This window comes from Monodon monoceros, unplaced genomic scaffold (genome assembly GCF_005190385.1).
Source record: "Monodon monoceros isolate NGI ecotype Baffin Bay Population unplaced genomic scaffold, NGI_Narwhal_1 Super_Scaffold_1, whole genome shotgun sequence".
NCBI lineage: Eukaryota > Metazoa > Chordata > Mammalia > Artiodactyla > Monodontidae > Monodon > Monodon monoceros.
Genome location: NW_021703765.1, coordinates 52,139,860 through 52,157,759, shown reverse-complemented (window position 1 = coordinate 52,157,759; position 17,900 = coordinate 52,139,860). Strand labels below are relative to the sequence as shown.

The following is a 17,900-nucleotide window of genomic DNA, read 5'->3' as shown; positions in this document are numbered from 1 at the left end:
TCTTACAATATCATTGAAAAATTTCCAACTCCTGCTTGAAGTCTTCCACTGACATGGTGCTCGCTATTTTAGTTGAAGTTCTTTTGATTGTTGAAAATTCTTATATTGAATAGAAAGCTCTGTCATTGTCATTTCTGCTCATTAGCTGGTATAATGAAAGTATGCCTATCTCCTCTTCTTTGAGATTCTTTCAACAATTTGAAGAATATGTCTAACCTAATTCTTCTCCACTCACACTTTCCTCCTTTGTTATCTGTATTTTGAAGAAAGGTCTTTTGGGAAAATTTACCTGTAATCTTCCCTTCTTTTTAATTAACTCAATAGCTTTTTAAATTACTTACTTCCTTTTTGAGAATTCTGTGCAAATATAGTTTATGAGTATGGATTGTTTTGTGAGTAAAATTATAAAGTAGCAAGTCATTTGCATTAAGAATATACATGATGTCTGTATAGTATAAATTCATATCTACTAAGGGGATGACATCAAAGCTTGGTAAATAAAAATATCACACACATATCGAGGACTGATCTTGTGTTCCCAAAACACAAAAAAATTCTATGAGACCACATAAAACTGTCCATTTAGGCAGGGGGCCTGGAGTACAAGACATGGGGAATAGAGGTTCCCTCCACTGGGTGAGAGAAAGAGCACAGGCTGCTCACTCCATGCAACGTAGGCGATAAAATCCTCTAAAAAGCCATTCCAGGATGGAGAAGCTTTGAAGATGGTTTTCATCTCCAATTTCTGTGGACATGTCTGACCTTTAATATTACTAAGTAAGTTAAGAACTAGAGGAAACATCAGTGCCCTTTCTCTCCCTCTTCTCCATTTCTTTCTTTTTTTTTTTTCAGAATAAATAGAAGATGGAGGAGAGACAGACTGTTGTTGTTGGTTTCTCAGCAGGACTGGGGAAAAACTCTCTGTGGCAGAGTAAGTGATAAAAAACCTTAGAACTTTTTTTGAGATGTAAATCTAAATATGCTTAGTGGTCAGTATTCCTCTTAATGATCTAGTGATAATTATCCAAATGAAACCCAAACTATAGCACCATGAGCACACAGTATTTTCAAATTCTTGATCTGGACCGCTTCTCTGACTAATGCATCCCGTTTTCATCATCCTATTTAGGCTGCTTTATACTGTTGGCTTATACTGATTTTATCCTTAAAGAAATTAGCAGGTAATTTTCATAAGAAATGTAGTTAAAGCAGATCTCCTTATGCTATATTTGTGCAATTAAAAAAATCCCCAAATTTAAATGTAAGATTTTACATTTATTCTTGTCTAATTTTTTTGATGTAGTTTCAAACACCAAGATAATTTTGAATATTAGGTCCATTCGTCATCACATCAGTGCTTTATTTGGCTTTCTATGAGAACCTGATAAGGATATCTTCATGTGTCTCCATTTAGATAAAAAATTACAAGGAGTTGAATAAAACAGGAGCAAGGTCGGGGTCCTGTGGCTTGGCACAAATATTCTAGGTGGGTATTTGGCCATTAATCAATGTTCTGGACACTTCATGCAGATCAGCTGGCCTTGAATCCATGCAACCAAAATTTCAGTGTTTTAGCCACGTGAACCAATAAGCTCACATTTTAATGGAGAAGATGTCTAAAATTAAGATATATGGTATAGACAGCATTCTCCAATATAATATGCCATTCTTAAATATTTGATTTTTTCCCCCAATTTCTTCTTTATTATTGATATTTTCATTTATGTTTAATTAAGCTATTTGGTCATTTTTTTCCCCCAAAGTACTTCTTTAGCCATTCTCATTATTCTGCTCTGTTATCACTTTGAGGCATTGTTAATGGAACACATAATTGCAGTTGTGCTGATATATAGGTATATACCCAAAGGAAATGATATGCTTGGTTACTTACTGATTATTTATATGAGAATTAAGAATCATGTCTCTTTAGCATTAAGCTTGAGTGGTTCTTAACATTTGAATGTTAGCTTTCTAAAGAAACCAAAACAAAGCATTTTATCTTCAAAATATTGAGCTATAGAAATGGGAAAATTGTTTGATTTAATTTTCTCCCATCCAGATGTAACTTGTGGACTAGCCTACAGGTAAAATAATAAGAAAAGATCAAAGGCAAAGAGATGGCAGGATGCTAGAAATTTTAAATGGCTTCAATAAAATCTTATGATCTATCACATCAAGTGCTTTGAACCAGTTCCAGACAGAAAAAAAGATGAGTGAAAGACAAACACATAGGATATTTAATAATGAAGGATGAGTTTGGCAGATGGCAGGTTCCCTTCTCTGTTCCCAAGCAGGAGAGGATAAAGTAGACTTTCCTTTGTAGAAAAGAGAAAATAGCTCTTTTCCACCTTGATAGACACCTGCAGATCTGGGTATGTCCTCAATCTTTGTCTGATATCTCTGTAATATGATTCTGAAATAGAGCCTGTCTGGGATATACTGGCAGAGATTCTTTCTTCATACTTCAAATAACAATTGTGAAAAACCAGTTCTGAATCACTACATTAGAATTCTCTCATGATCACTTGCAATGAGTTGTCAGTATCAGAGAAATTAAAGGAATATATAAGAGCATCACAACAGTTAGGCTACATAGTTAGAACTCTTTTATCTGTCAAGAGGCCAGTTATATAATTAGAGCATTTCTGAGTTGTAGGAGTCTTTAAGACTGTTTAGTCCAACCCCCATATTTTTGGAGCTCAATGATTTATTTGCTTTTGGGAAAGGATTTTCAAATTTAGAGATAATTAGGATTACATTAAGGCTCTTTGTGCCAAGATAAAACAATTAGTAAAGAGCGTCCACTAGTTCCAGTATAATAACAACAATAAAAGTGAAATTTATTGAGTGCCAGGTACTGTTCTAAACACTTTGCATGTAGTAGCACATTTAATCCTTACAATCACCTTAGGAGATTGGTGTAATTTTTATACCTCATTTTTCTGTTGGAGAAGCAGAAGCACACAAAGGTAATTTGCCTAAGAACTGAGATGTGGCAGAGCCCTGGATTTGAGCCCAAGAAATCTAGTTCTGTAGCTTACAGCACTTAACCACAATACTGTCCTGCCTGTCAGGATTATGGAGATATAAAGCAACTACAAGTTTGAAGTCTGAACTACAGTATTTGCTCAAAGTCAATTAATCAGTGGAATAGATAATCAAGGATGCTATGTTGGTGGCAGTTCTAGATTGATAACATAAAAATGCTGGATTTGTCAAATTTAAGTACTGTCCCCAGTAGATTTGGCGTTGTTTATAATAATTTTTCTGGTCTTTGTCCCGGGTTCTTTGCTTCGAGATTCTGAAACCCTTGGAACTTCCCGAGTGCTAGAAGTGTCTTTGTTATTCATGAGCCCCTTGGATCACATCTGAGTTTATGCTAATGAGGGACTCATGGTGGACCCCTAGATAGCTTCAGGTTGGGGACTCGCTATCACAAAGACCAACCGTATGATTACAGAATTGGAACTTTGAGGCAGCCTGATCTCTGAGGAGGGACAGAACGAGTTAAATCATGTGGCCAATGATTCAATCAGTCGTGCTTATGTAATGAAACCCAAATAAAAATTCTGGACACCTAACCTTAGTGATGCTTACTGGTTGGTGACCACGTTGATGTGCCAGGAGGGTGATGTGCCCCAATTCCATGAAGACAGGGCACAGAAGCTCTGAGTTTGGGATCCTCTTAGACCTCACCCTGTGTGTCTCTTTATTTGGCTGTTCTTGAGTTGTATCATTTTAATAGAACTGTCATCATAAGGATAGAGTTTTCCTGAGTTCTATGGTTCATTCTAGTGAATTATCAAACATTAGGGGACTTGTGGGAACCCCCCAAGTTTGTAGCTAGTTGGTCTGAAGTGAGGCAGTCTTTTTGTAGGCTGGGCCCTTTAACTGGTGGGGTCTGTTAACCCCAGGTGGTTCATACCAGAATTGAATTGAAGTACACCAGTTGGCATTGAAACGTATTGGGGTGAGTAAAGATAAACACTAATCATTACTTCCTCATATTTGGTAACAAAGCTAAGACTTCATTTCATTAAATACTGCAGTCAAGGTTGTAGAGGGGTGCAGAAGATGACTGGTTTTGAGCTCCTCTTGAAGGATGTTTGTGTATATGTAAATGCATGGTGTGAGTATGTATATAAAATTGGAACTTAAAAAAAAATTGAAGTATAGTTGATTTACAGTGTTGTGTTATTTTCGGGTGTACAGCAAAGTGATTCAGTTTTTTATATACATATATATTCTTTTTCAGATTCTTTTCTATTATTGAATATAGGCCCTGTGCTATACAGTAGATCCTTGTTGTTTATTTTATATGTAGCAGTGTGTATCTGTTAATACCAAACTCCTAATTTATCCCTTCCCCCTCACTTTCCCCTTTGGTAATCATAAGTTTGTTTACTATGTCTGTGAGTCTGTATCAGTTTTGTAAATAAGTTCATTTGTATTATTTTTTTTAGATTCTACATATAAGTGATATCATGATTTTTGTCTTTCTCTGTCTAACTTACTTCTCTTAGTATGATAATCTCTAGGTCCATCCATGTTGCTGCAAATGGCATTATTTCATTCTTTTCAATGCCTGAGTAATATTCCATTGCATATGTATACCATATCTTCTTTATCCATTCATCTGGTGATGGACGCTTAGGTTACTTCCATATCTTGGCTATTGTAAAGAGTGCTGCTGCTATGAACATTGGGGTGCATGTATCTTTTCAAATTAGAGTTTTCATCTTTTCCAGATATATGCCCAGGAGTGGGATTGCTGGATCATATGATAACTCTAATTTTAGCTTTTTATGGAACCTCCATACTGTTCTCCATAGTGGCTGTACCAATTTACATTCCCACCAACAGTGTAGGAGTGTTCCCTTTTCTCAACACCCTCTCCAGCATTTATTATTTGTAGATTTTTTGATGATGGCCATTCTGACTGGTGGGTGGTGATACCTTATTGTAGTTTTGATTTGCATTTTTCCAATAATTAGTAATGTTGAGCATCTTTTCACATGACTGTTGGATATCTGTATGTCTTCTTCGCATAAATGTATATTTAGCTCTTCTGCCCATTTTTTTGACTGGGTTTTTTTTTTTTTTGGATATTGAGATGCATGAGTTGTTTGTATGTTTTGGAGATTAAGCCCTTGTTGGTTGCGTAATTTGCAAATATTTTCTCCCAGTCAGTAGGTTGTTGTTTTGTTTTGTTTATAGTTTCCTTTGCTGTGCAAAAGCTTTTAAGTTTAATTAGGTTCCATTTGTTTATTTTTGCTTTTGTTTCCATTACTGTAGGAGGCGGATCCAAAAAAATATTGCCGCAATTTATGTCAAACCTATGTTTTCCTCCAGGACTTTTATAGTGTCTGGTCTTACATTTAGGTCTTTAATCCATTTTGAGTTTATTTTTGTACATGCATTAGAAAATGTTCTAATTTCATTCCTTTACATGTAGCTGTCCAGTTTTCCCAGCACCACTTATTGAAGAGACTGACGACTGTCTTTTCTCCATCATATATTCTTGCCTCCTTTGTTGTAGATTAATTGACCATAAGTGTGTGGATCTTTTTCTGGGCTTTCCGTCCTGTTCCATTGATCTATGTGTCTGTTTCTGTGCCAGTACCATACTGTTTTAATTACTGTAGCTTTGTAGTATAGTCTGAAGTCAGGAAGCATGATTCCTCCAGCTCCATTCTTCTTTCACAGGATTATTTTGGCTATTCGGGGTCTTTTGTATTTCCACACAAATTTTAAAATTATTTGTTAGAGTTCTGTGAAAAATGCCATTGGTAATTTGATACGGATTGCATTGAATCTGTAGATTGCCTTGGGTAGTTTGGTCATTTTGACAAAATTGATCCTTCCAATCAATGAACACGATATATCTTTCTGTTTGTGTTGTCTTCAATTTCTTTTATCAGCATCTTATTGTTTTTGGAGTACAGGTCTTTTGCCTCCTTAGGTAGGTTTATTCCTAGGCATTTTATTCTTTTTGATATGACAGTAAATGGGATTGTTTCCTTAATTTCTCTTTCTAATAGTTCATTGTTAGTGTATAGAAGTACAACAGATGTTTGTATTAAAATTGGAACATTTTGAACTATATGTTATTAAAAGCTTTGATTGGAGAAAACAAAAAAATACTTACCAAGAAAACAGAAGCTGGAACAGTTTCATTGACTTAGAATCTTCCTTTTCATTGTAAATCTATAAACACTTAGGCAGGAAGGGGCTCATGATATCATTGAATTCAATCCCCTTATTGTACTGATAAGGACACTGAAGTCCATCTCAGATTTCATAACTTGTCTAAGGTCACATGTCTAGTTAGGGTAGAGTTGGGACTAGATTCCAAATAGCTCTAAGGCTGGATTGCAATCTAGCTTTGACGTTTTCTAACCTACAGCTCTATCCACTGAAGAAGAGGTTGTGTATAAACATCCATATTTTTGTACTCTTTTTGTAAATTGGCAAGTAATATATAGATGTATTCTTACTGAAAGTTTCAACAGCACAGAAATGCCTAGAATAAATATCAAAGTTCCTTTTTCCCACACCAATCACAATTCTCTCTCACAAGTTTTATCATTTGGTGAGTATTCCTCCAAACATTTCCCTATGGATTTACATACACATTGTGATATATTGGCTTGGTTAAAAGTGCTTTTCTGTAAAAGAATTCATGAATACATATTGCTCTTTAACTTTCTTTTCACACACAATGAGGTATTAGTTGTATTTCTATGTCAGCATTATAGTTCTAATCCATTCTTCTAACGCCTGCATGGATTGTACATACTCAGTTGCGTGTAAAAAAGTTAAAAAGAAGCCACATTCACATCCCCTGACTGAAAGAAAACTAAAGGAGTTTCAGTTTTACTTTTTGGACTTCCAGTGCTTTCCCTGTATTATTTTTGCTTCCAGTGTTGTCCTCGTTCCCTGAAACTAAACTGTTTTATCTAAATGTCTGTCATCTTTCTCTTTCCTGAAAAAATATACTTACAATAGTTGCGTTTTACAGCATTTTTCTAACTTTAGCTTATTTCAATCCTTCATCATGTGATTAACTGTAAATCTAAGTTTAACTCTTCAGGTACTGTGATGAGAAGGATTTACCATCATTAGATCAGAAATTATTCATGAGTTGCAAATAAATGAAACAGAAGAAAATGGTGTATGCTTCAAGTATGTATAATTACTTAAAATGTTTTTCTATGTGCTTGAGCTGGCATAGCATCAGACCTTCACTGCATTATTTATTAAATGTTCTTAGTACAAATTTATAATATTAAGTGGTTGTTCTCCCTAGGAAAGATTAGAAATTAAGGATGAGCTCAGTGACTGAAACACATTCACACACTTTCTTCTTGGTTTAATCATCTTTAAATTTTTTTGATGGAATGTGTCCCCTAATTCTTGTTTCCCATACTTGTTCAGTTCTGATGAAGACTGCCTAGAGCTCAATTTGGTTAAAAATGGAAACTTGTTTTTACTGATTGTGATAGGTAGCTTATCACATAAATAATGGTCTCTGAAGTTCATGTAGTAGATTGCATTAGTTCTTTTGTTTAGAGTTGAGAGACAAGCAAGTTTCACGTGGCTTGTCAATAGGATCAAAATAGAAGCAGTGTTTCCAGTATATAAGTTTGACATGAAATACAAATAAGCAAACATAATAGCACACACACACACACTCATATGCTTTCTAATTAGAAAAATTTTAATGTAAATGTTGATGTTATATAGGCCCTTGCGTTTAGTCAGTTTGCCAGTGACTAAATATTATTCATGCTGTTGAAGAAAAGTTTTGATGTGTATGAATCATCACCATATTTTCTCCATTCTTCATCATTGTCTATTTGAATATAGTATTATACCAGCTTCACCAATGCCCACATGTGAAATGGTCTGCCATGCCTGACAAGAACATAAAACAAAGTTTAAGAACAAAATTAATCAAATTAATTGCTGAGGTAATACAGGTTTTTCCTAAAAATCTCAAGTTGGAATATTTCACTCCTGCATTTCCTCCTTCCTTCTGGTGTCTCCTTCACATGCAGTTTACTAGTTCCTCCTCATATCCTTATCCTCCAAATTTTGGAGGATCTCAGGTCTAAGTTCTTGGACTTCTTCATTTTTCTCTCCACGCTTTTCCCCTAAGTAATCTTACCCAGTCTCATGGCTTTAAATATGATCTATGTCCTGATGATTCTAAAAGGTACATCTCCAGCCTAGACTTCTTTCTTGAATTGTCTCCGCTTGAATATCCAGTAGATATCTCAGACTTAACATATCCGAGAATGAGTTCCTGATTTTTTCCTCCAAACTTGCTCACCCCATTTTGTCCATCTTTTTCTCTGTTCTCTAAATATTTACAATAGTTATTTAAAAATCCAAGTCTGTTAATGACATCATCTTGATCAACTTTGGATCTGCTTCTGTGGCCTTTTTTCTCCCTTGATTATAGGTCACATTTTCTTTTCTTTTTTTAAAATATTTACTTATTTATTTATTTATTTTGCTGCACCAGGTCTTAGTTGTGGCATGTGTGATCTTTAGTTGCAGCATGTAGGCTCTCAGTTGTGGCATGTGGGATCTAGTTCCCTAACCAGGGATTGAAACTGGGCCCCCTGAATTGGGAGTATGGAATCTTAACCACTGGACCACCAGGGAAGTCCCTAGGTCACATTTTCATACTTTGGCCCATGTCTCATAATTTTTGATTGTATGCTGGATATTGTATGCAAAAAACAGAAGAAGTTGAACTAGATTTTTTTTTAATAGAGGACATGCCTTTTCCTTTGTGAGGAAGCTAGGGTGAAGGGTTGATATTTTCTGTTTTATTAGAGTTGGGCTGGGTCAGTACTAGGTTGAAACTTTAATTAATTTCAGGTCATCTCTGTTTTTAAATATCTTATGAGTGAGTTCAGTCCCATTTCTCGGGCACGACTTTGTGACTCGGGAACTCAAAGTCTATATCTCTCTCTGCTTTTGACCCCTGGCCTCAGTTGCTACTTGAGTAATAAGATTGGGGAAGAACTCTGGATCAGGATGATTAGCATTACATTTAGGGCTCCTTCTAGATTTTACACTATCTTTCCAGATCATACAGTCATACAATTTTGTTTGGTTTTCTTCTTGTCCCAACAAATCATGCTTATGGCAGACCAGCTCCTGCACCTGTTTCTATCTCCAGATGTGACATATCCCCAGGTATGAAAGCAGTCACAAGTCTTTAAGCACCTAGAAAGGGCTCATGCTCCTCTGTAAATCTGACTTCTTCGTGTCTACTGTTCTTTGATGATTTTAAAGAAAAGCATACTTTTTAGTTTATCTGGTGTTTTCTTGTTACAGCAGGAGCAATATTATTTACAATTTTCTACACTCTAAGTATAAGTGGAGTTGTAGAATTTAATTTGATACCTTTAATAATAAAAGAGGTTGATAAAAATCCTTCCTTAAAGGTACTTTGAGAATACTTACACTCAGGGTGCTATTCAAAACAGTGTAGTAGAGGACCAATTAAGATACACATTGGCTAGTACAGCCACTGGTGAGGGGATTGGCATATTTTAAAGTAGCACTGTTATGATAAGATGAGTATAAGTAGGTTGATATGAAAGTCTTGTAAAATAGTGAATGAAATGAGCATTTAAAATTTTGCATTTCAAGTGAAAGTTTAACCAATACAACTCTCATTCTGAATGGTGTTTGCAATATCCGGTTCTAAGTAATTTTTTTCCCGTACCTGTTACCTGTCTGGTATTTGAGAGAGGTCACACCATGAATCTACATTTCCTATCTTTTGACTAGTTATAGTCTAAACCAGTTAGAGGGACCTTCTTGTTTAACCAGCTAAAATTCTGCTTTTGAAAATCCTGTCAGTTGGCACTGTGTAAAAAGAATGCCCTGGTGGAAAAAATAGAGGCTCAGCTTCCTTTATAGATCTTGTTCACAGTGGGAGGCAAGGGCTGTGATCCCTATCCTGCTGGCAGCGCAGTGATATAAATCAGGCTCTTTCACTTCAGTCAACTTTACCCACAATGAATGAAATCCAGGTCTTTAAATAACATATGGCTGGGCTGTCGTTTCATTGCTCTGACAGAACGTGATCTAAGCTGTCAGTTTCTAATCTAAGGAAAGATAGGGAAAATGAGGAGGAAATGACAATGAAGCATTTTATTTCTTTTGGAAAGAAGGCAGGATGTAATGCTCCAGTAAATACATGAATAAATAAAATAACTACATTTGAGGGTTGATTTTAGAGTTCTTGCCCATCTGGCCCTACCTAGAATCTTTGTGGTCCATTGGATTTTACTGTCTTTACCCTAAACTTTAAGATATTCAAGAGGAGAATGCAGTGCCTTTTTTTTTTTTTTAACATTTTACATTCATGACAGTACATATTGTAAGACAGAACTTTGATCCTAATCTCACACTTGAGTGCATTTCTGAATCCATACTTTGAAAAAACATACTATATCTTCAAAAGAGGAACAAATAAGAGCAACTACCATTATACTAACTTTATCTATGCACTCACTAAGTGCCATGTCTGCCATAAACATACCAAGTAGTTCAAGAAAATGCTGGATGGAAATCTAACACCCTTGTACATATTGTAATAAATGGATGTATAAGACAAGAAAAAATTTTGTACTATTGGTAATCAGTAGAAATCAATAACAAAAATGATATTTTTTGAGTTGAAACAGTACTTTTTGAGGAAATATCTAAGCACTTAGATAAAAAGGACTGTTAAAGTATGGTCCCACAGGTAGGCAGATTTTAAATCTCCAAAAAGAGATAAAACAAAGATGCTTTTAGCTCCAGTCTAACGATCCTGATGTGTGCGTTTTTGGCCATCTGACACAAACTGTGAAGCCATCCCTATCTAAAGACTTTCTAATGAATTCTAAATATTTTTTTCGGCATAATTCCTGAAATGTTCATTTACAGTTTTACTGGGTGTTTCACTTTGTCTGTACTTTCTCTGTACTTGTTTCCCCAGTGTTCTACAATTGCATTCATCTTTTAGATTTTCTGCTTGCTATGCTGGAGAAACGCGGGGTTTTTAATAATCACTGTTTACTTAGAAATTTAAATGTAAACACAGGGAAATTTTTCCTTTGCAAGAGGAGGTGATGGAAAACATTTTAGACACTGGAAAATGGACAAAGGTAGTGTTTTCTAGGTGGAAAAGCTCAAATGAGTAACTCTGAGCTGATATTTTCTATTTGCCCCTCCAGATCCACTGTCCACCTTTCTTCACCTTGTTCTCCGCCCCAGCAGGTTGATCAGTATGGATCCCATTTCCTTGGTCTTCAGCTGAGTCTTCATGGTGGGGAGACCTGGTAAAAGATCAGAGGGAGGGAGGAGAGTGCTGACTGGGTATTCATTTCCCTGGATTCCTTACTGTGAGGTTGATTCCATGCCTTTCAACAGAAGTCTCTTGTCCTCTCAAGGGGTTCTTCTTGACTTGACTCTCTCCCTCCAGATTCAGTAGCCACTGAACCCATTATTCATTCTGGTACAGGAGTGGTCACAGTCAGGCTACTCCCAGCCCTGGGTGATTCTCCTGTATATTGTGGTTCCCCAAATAGCATTGCCTTTATAATTAATCCCTTCGTAAATAAGTTCTCAAATTAGCCTGTTTCAAGTGTGCCACCTGTTTCCTGTTGGTATTCTGACTGGTAAAAATTCTTTTAATCCTCAAGAAAGCAAAGTTATTAAGGATCTGTATATTAAGTACAGAATGTTGTTGGATTTACATTGGATCAGTATTTAATACTTAACCTCACAAAAAAGAAAAACAATTTCTATTTCTATTACCTAGAAGAATATTAAATCAAGACTGTTAGGATTTCAAAGATCATGTGACTATCATGCTTTTATGAATTTGTTCTTAAGGAAAATAAAATTTTGTGTATGCAGCCAGCAGCTTGGTTCTTGAGTACCAGCTTTTACTTGTTTTTCCTGGAGGTAAGTGTGCTTTCAAATCTTTCTTGATTCCTGTGAAGAGACAACTTAAAAAAAAGCTAACCTGTTTATTTCATGAAATATAATTTTAATTTAAATGGAAACACATTGATTTTGTACCGTATTCTAGGAAGACTTTTTTGACAGTGAGTTCTGCTTAACCATGGAAGTGTTAAGTTAGAGAGACTGTGGAATTTTATTCATGAAGGGAATGATAATGAAAACAGAATGCATTTTTTTACTCCTGAAGTTCACTTGGGTAGGCTTAGAGCTAGGAAAGTATGAAGTCAGTGGCTTTTTTTCAAACAATCTTCTTCCTAGATATACAGGAGTCACCTCGAATCAATATGTCAGTTTTAATTCAAGGGGTATTTAGTAAGCATCTAGAATGTGTTGGAGCCTGTACATGGTGATAGAGACAGTGGTTAATGTGACAGCATGGTCCGGGACCTCTTGCAGATTGTAGGCTGGTAGTAAAGACGTATGTGGCATATCCAGGGTGATGCATGTTATAAAAAAAGCATGAGAATATCTAGAGCTCTTATCAGAAGGGAAGGCAATTGTATCTTCGTAAACCATTACCACCCAGTAACCCAAGTTAGAGATCTGTCATTCTTTTTTTTTTTAAAGAAGATGTTGGGGGTGGGAGTTTATTAATTAATTAATTAATTTTTGCTGTGTCGGGTCTTCGTTTCTGTGTGAGGGCTTTCTCTAGTTGTGGCAAGCAGGGGCCACTCTTCATCGTGGTGCGCGGGCCTCTCACTATCGCGACCTCTCTTGTTGCGGAGCACAGGCTCCAGACGCGCAGGCTCCGTAGTTGTGGCTCACGGGCCTAGTTGCGCCGAGGCATGTGGGATCCTCCCAGACCAGGGCTCGAACCCGTGTCCCCTGCATTAGCAGGCAGATTCTCAACCACTGCGCCACCAGGGAAGCCCTGACTGTCGTTCTTGAATTTTGACCTCCAAAAGTCACCAAATTGTACTTATTTTGTATCTTACACCTGTTCCCATTTCTACATCCTTACAACTATTGCTCTAGTTGAAGTCCTCATCATTTCTCTCCTGATATCCTATACCTTACCCTGCTTCCAGTCCTGCCCTTCAAATCCATCTTTCACATTATCATCAGAGTGTTCTATCTATAAGCCAAAACTGACCATTTTATAGTGTTCATAAAATTCCTCAGTGACCTTCCAATGTCTAAAAGATAAGGTATGAGGGTCTCTATGACCATGTACCGTGATAAGGTATATGACTGTGCTTGTACCTTCCATTGCACCCCTCCCTTTGAAGGGCAGGCACTAAACGTTGAATGAATGAATTAAAAACATTTAAAATGGTTTCACTGACCAAAGATGAACACATATAAAGGTGTTTTCTGTAAAGGTGTTTTACTAAACTGCACAGAGATGTTGCGAATGGTTCTGTGCTAGTTAAGAGCCACCCCAATAAAAAACTTGACTCATTCATTTGATATTGATTTAATGCATGCATGTATTGGGCTTCAAAGGGATATATAAGAAATTATCTGCTGATGTGGACGGAGTTCACAATTTCTCTGACAAGATATTGCTCAGTTAGGCATTAATGCAAGGCAGGTTTTAATAAGGGCCGACATTTGCAATTTGAAATCACTTGTTGTAGGAATTCATAGGAGAAAATCCCCTGTGGGGCAGAGGTTGAGCTGCACTGGATGTGTAAGTGAGTTCTGCCCTGAGGGCATATTTGTTTTTTGGGGAATTGGCCACACTCTTCTTGGAAATCAGAGTTTTCAAGCAGAACTTTACCGCCCTGACTCTGTAGATCTCAGACCTCTCACCGCTGAGGACTTTATCGCAGAAAAGTGACTGATAAAACGATTCTGCTTCTGCTGGGATCCTTTTGAGATGGAATGGGGCCCAGGATCCTGTTTCTCTTTGGGTTCTTTCAAGTGACCATTATCTCTGGGCAGTCATGTCCAGGGCCTGATGGAAGCTGGGGGAAATGACGAGGCACCCGCTGTTCAGTGGATCCCAGATGCCTGAGGGAGAGGTTAAGATGAGTCACTGAACATGAAGGGAACAAAACCAAGTCTGCTTTGTTTTTTGTGTTCTGGCAGTTGAAAATGTGAATTCAAATCTTCCCTCTTCTCTGACCTGGGAATTATGCTACAGGATACTCTTTTTATATAAGAAGGCTTCATGATGGCTTTTTATTGTCTCCCACTTTAAGAAAGAGATCCAGGACATTTCTGATAATGTCTTTTTCCTTTGTCCCTTCTCTGCAAGTGTGGTGTATTCTTAAAGAGCCAAGGAAAACAATAATCCATATAAAGTTTTGTTTTGTTATACTATATAAACCCAAGTGCTGATGCAGTTATTGTATAAAGAGCCTACCTCTGGAATTCTTTGTGTGGTTAACATTCTAGGGTTTGACCAAAATGGTTGTTTTTTTTTTTTTTGCGGTATGCGGGCCTCTCACTGTTCCAGCCTCTCCCATTGCGGAGCACAGGCTCCGGACGCGCAGGCCCAGCGGCCATGGCCCACGGGCCCAGCCGCTCCGCGGCACGCGGGATCCTCCCGGACCGGGGCACGAACCCGCGTCCCCCGCATCGGCAGGCGGACCCCCAACCACTGCACCACCAGGGAAGCCCCCAAAATGTTTTTTTTTTAAACATGTTTTTTAAGCATGTTTTATTGATACCCATTTACTGAAATATGCTTTTAACAGCAGGATATGAAAAGGTAAGCTTCTGGTTCTGGAGAGAGTAACCGACCTGGAATATAGCAAAAACTCAGTTTCTCTCAATGTTAATTTCTGGTCTGAAAGGAAAGGAACTTTTGTACTGAAATTTCTTGGTGATTTCAATAAAAATTAAAGTTCCTAGCGTGGCCCAAAGATTGCCATCAATAAAATAAAATTAGGATTTCATTAGAAGCATACACTGAGGACTCAACTCGTCTGAAAGATCTCATTAGGCCTATTTCATAGCCATTTAAAGTGTCACAAATATCCCATAAGAAGTAATGAATGGAACCTGACTGCTTTTGCACCTTCCCTTCTTTCTGGACCCTATGACCTATTCCTAATTTGTCAATTTTTTTTCTAGTGGTATTATACATGTTATAAGTAACTGATAGGCCTTATATCTTTATTCAAAAGGCTGTTAATTTCATAAAATAGTATTATATTCCTAGAGATACATTTGTAAGCATTTTAAGGGTCAACTTGCTGCAGTAATAACAGCTAAAACTTGGGAAGTGCTTATTATGTATAAAGTACCATTCAAAGTGTTTTATGCAGCAAATCACTCATTCCTTGGAACTATCTCATGAAGTAGGTACGATTACTATTCATTTTACAGCTTAGGAAGCCAAGGCTGAGAGATTTTAATTAACTTGCCTAAATTCTTATTGGTAGTAAACGATGTTTCTGAAATTTGATTCCAAATAATATGACTTCAGGATCAAGTTGCACTATACTGCCCCTTCATAGAATATTTAAACTGATGTGTCATAGTAGAATGACCAGGTGATTTGGAAGGTCCTGTAAAATCTTAAATCCACAGAAAATGCTTGAGGTTTCCATTTTATACTTCCTTATGTCATCACTTTGGAACTTTCTTTTAACATTTGAAATGAACTTATCAGACACTTACTGAGAACCCACTGTTCATGTGCGTATGTGTGTGTGTGTAATTTAAGAGGAGAGAACCAAATGTTCTTGCTTTTTCAGAGTGATGGGTGTGGCAGTGGGTGGTTAGGTCTCTCTTGGTAGTAAGATGCCATAAGAAATTGCATAAGATGGTAGGCAACAGAGAGGAAGAATGAGGAAGACGTTGCATTGGAAGACAAGTCACACAGTTAGAACACCTTGACAATGAGTTTGGCTCATTGTGTGTTCCATGGCCACCCCATGCCATGTGAAACCTTCAGGAATTCTTGCAATGCCAGAGTGAGATAGTGTTTATAAGGAGTGAATGATGTTTAGATGTTGGCATTTGAGAGAGATTGTTCCAGAAGCTTTTTATAGAGTACATTGCAGCTGGAGATACAAGGTAGTGGTCCAGCTAAGAGGCTGTCATTTTTTTCCAGACTGGATATAAAGCAAAGCAAAAATTCAAGAGATGCTGCAGAAAGATACGTAAGATGGATATGGTGCTAAAATTAGAGATGCTAGTTTGTTGTAGGAGAATGAGGGTGATTCTAAAATTTAATTTGAGGATTAAAATATTCCACATATCACCAGCATATTAAGATAGAGATATCCAGTCGGCATCCAGACACAGAGCAGACTAACTGGAGATTTGGTTGTCAGGTGCACGAATGCAGCATGTTTTAGTCAGATCACTGCATGGCCTCCTGGCCAGTCTTGCTGTTCCCATTGTTCTCCCTCTCTGGTTCATTCTCTGCTCAATAGCCAGAGTGATCTTTTAAGGGAGTAATTGGAACATATTGCTTCCTACTTAAATTTCTTTAATACACTAATTCTAAATGGGGAAGAAAGGGATGCTTAGAAGGCATTTTCAAAAGGAGAGGAGGTGTTTTGAGTTGTCACATTGAAGGTGGAGCTACTATTTATTGGGCATGAGTAAGGAATTCTCCATATCCTGAAATACTGCAATGCTTAAGCATTTATATGTGGAAATTCACATTGTTCCATTATAAATTATTATTTCCCCTTTATGATACTGTTAGGATATTATATTTTTTAAAAAATATTATGTATCTGCAAATAAGTTATATATTATCTATGGACTTCATTTCAGGGAAAGAAGGGAGTTTTATAAAATATTTCTTATAAAGTATTACTTTCTAATTCTATTCATCACTGAAGGCAATTAAGTAAGAAATAATAAGTATTAGTTCAAAAGAATATATTGGGATTTGGAGAGACATTCTAAATGTAGATGAGTCTAAATTTAAACACAATTATTTTTAAGCCTTGACTTCATCTCATTATTGCTAACAAGAATGAATGGTGCCACCCTGAAGTAAATTGTGGTGAGGTGGATGGACCTAGAGTCTGTCATACAGAGTGAAGTAAGTCAGAGAGAGAAAAACAAATACTGTATGCTAACACATATATATGGAATCTAAGAAGAAAAAAAAAAGGTCATGAAGAACCTAGGGTAAGACGGGAATAAAGACACAGACCTACTAGAGCATGGACTTGAGGATATGGGGAGGGGGAGGGGTAGGCTGTGACGAGGTGAGAGAGTGGCATGGACATATATACACTACCAAGCATAAAGTGGATAGCTAGTGGGAAGCAGCCGCGTAGCACAGAGAGATCAGCTAGGTGGTGTGTGACCGCCTAGAGGGGTGGGATAGGGAGGGTGGGAGGGAGGGAGACTCAGGAGGGAAGAGATATGGGAACATGTGTATATGTATAACTGATTCACTTTGTTATAAAGCAGAAACTAACACACCATTGTAAAGCAATTATACTCCAATAAAGATGTTAAAAAAATAAATAAATAAATTTAAAAAAAAAAAAAAGAAAGAAAGAACACAAGAGCTGTCATCCTGGGTCAGGCCTGGGCCCCACATCCTGGAACACTACCTCGGAGAGTGGCACAGAGGGGTAGGTTGGAAACCTGCTAAGTGACAACTCTGACATCTGCCTGGATGTTAGGTTGTACCATTCCTAGTCTCCCATGGTACGCTATGGTAAATATGCCATTCATAAATTTGTGCTGAGCTGCTTCTGAATCTATTTACATTTTCATTCTATACCAAATTTTGGAAGAGAGAAAATTCTATAAGTTTACTTCCAGCTGTCCTGCACAGAGTGTTTTTGAGCTATGAGAGATGCTCCCTAGGGCAAATTATCCAAAATTTAGTAAGTTGCAGAGATTCACGAGAACAGTGGCTCCCCAAGAGGATCCATGTTGCACTAATCTGTCCTGTTACTCTGTAAAATGGGTTCTGTGGTAACATG

General features: G+C 37.1%; 1 protein-coding gene across 8 annotated transcripts in view; it reads left to right on the top strand.

Annotated features, from left to right (window-relative positions):
• Window positions 1-17,900, top strand: part of METTL4 (methyltransferase like 4) — a 526,668-nt gene that overhangs the window by 135,427 nt on the left and 373,341 nt on the right. For 7 of the 8 annotated variants that reach the window (XR_003793143.1, XR_003793141.1, XR_003793139.1 and 4 more), the window contains exon 10: window positions 853-931. The gene's annotated coding sequence lies outside the window, so the exon portion shown is untranslated. Of the gene's footprint in view, window positions 1-852; window positions 932-1,414; window positions 1,474-17,900 lie in introns of those variants that run through there. The other variant, XR_003793148.1, reaches the window with a different exon arrangement.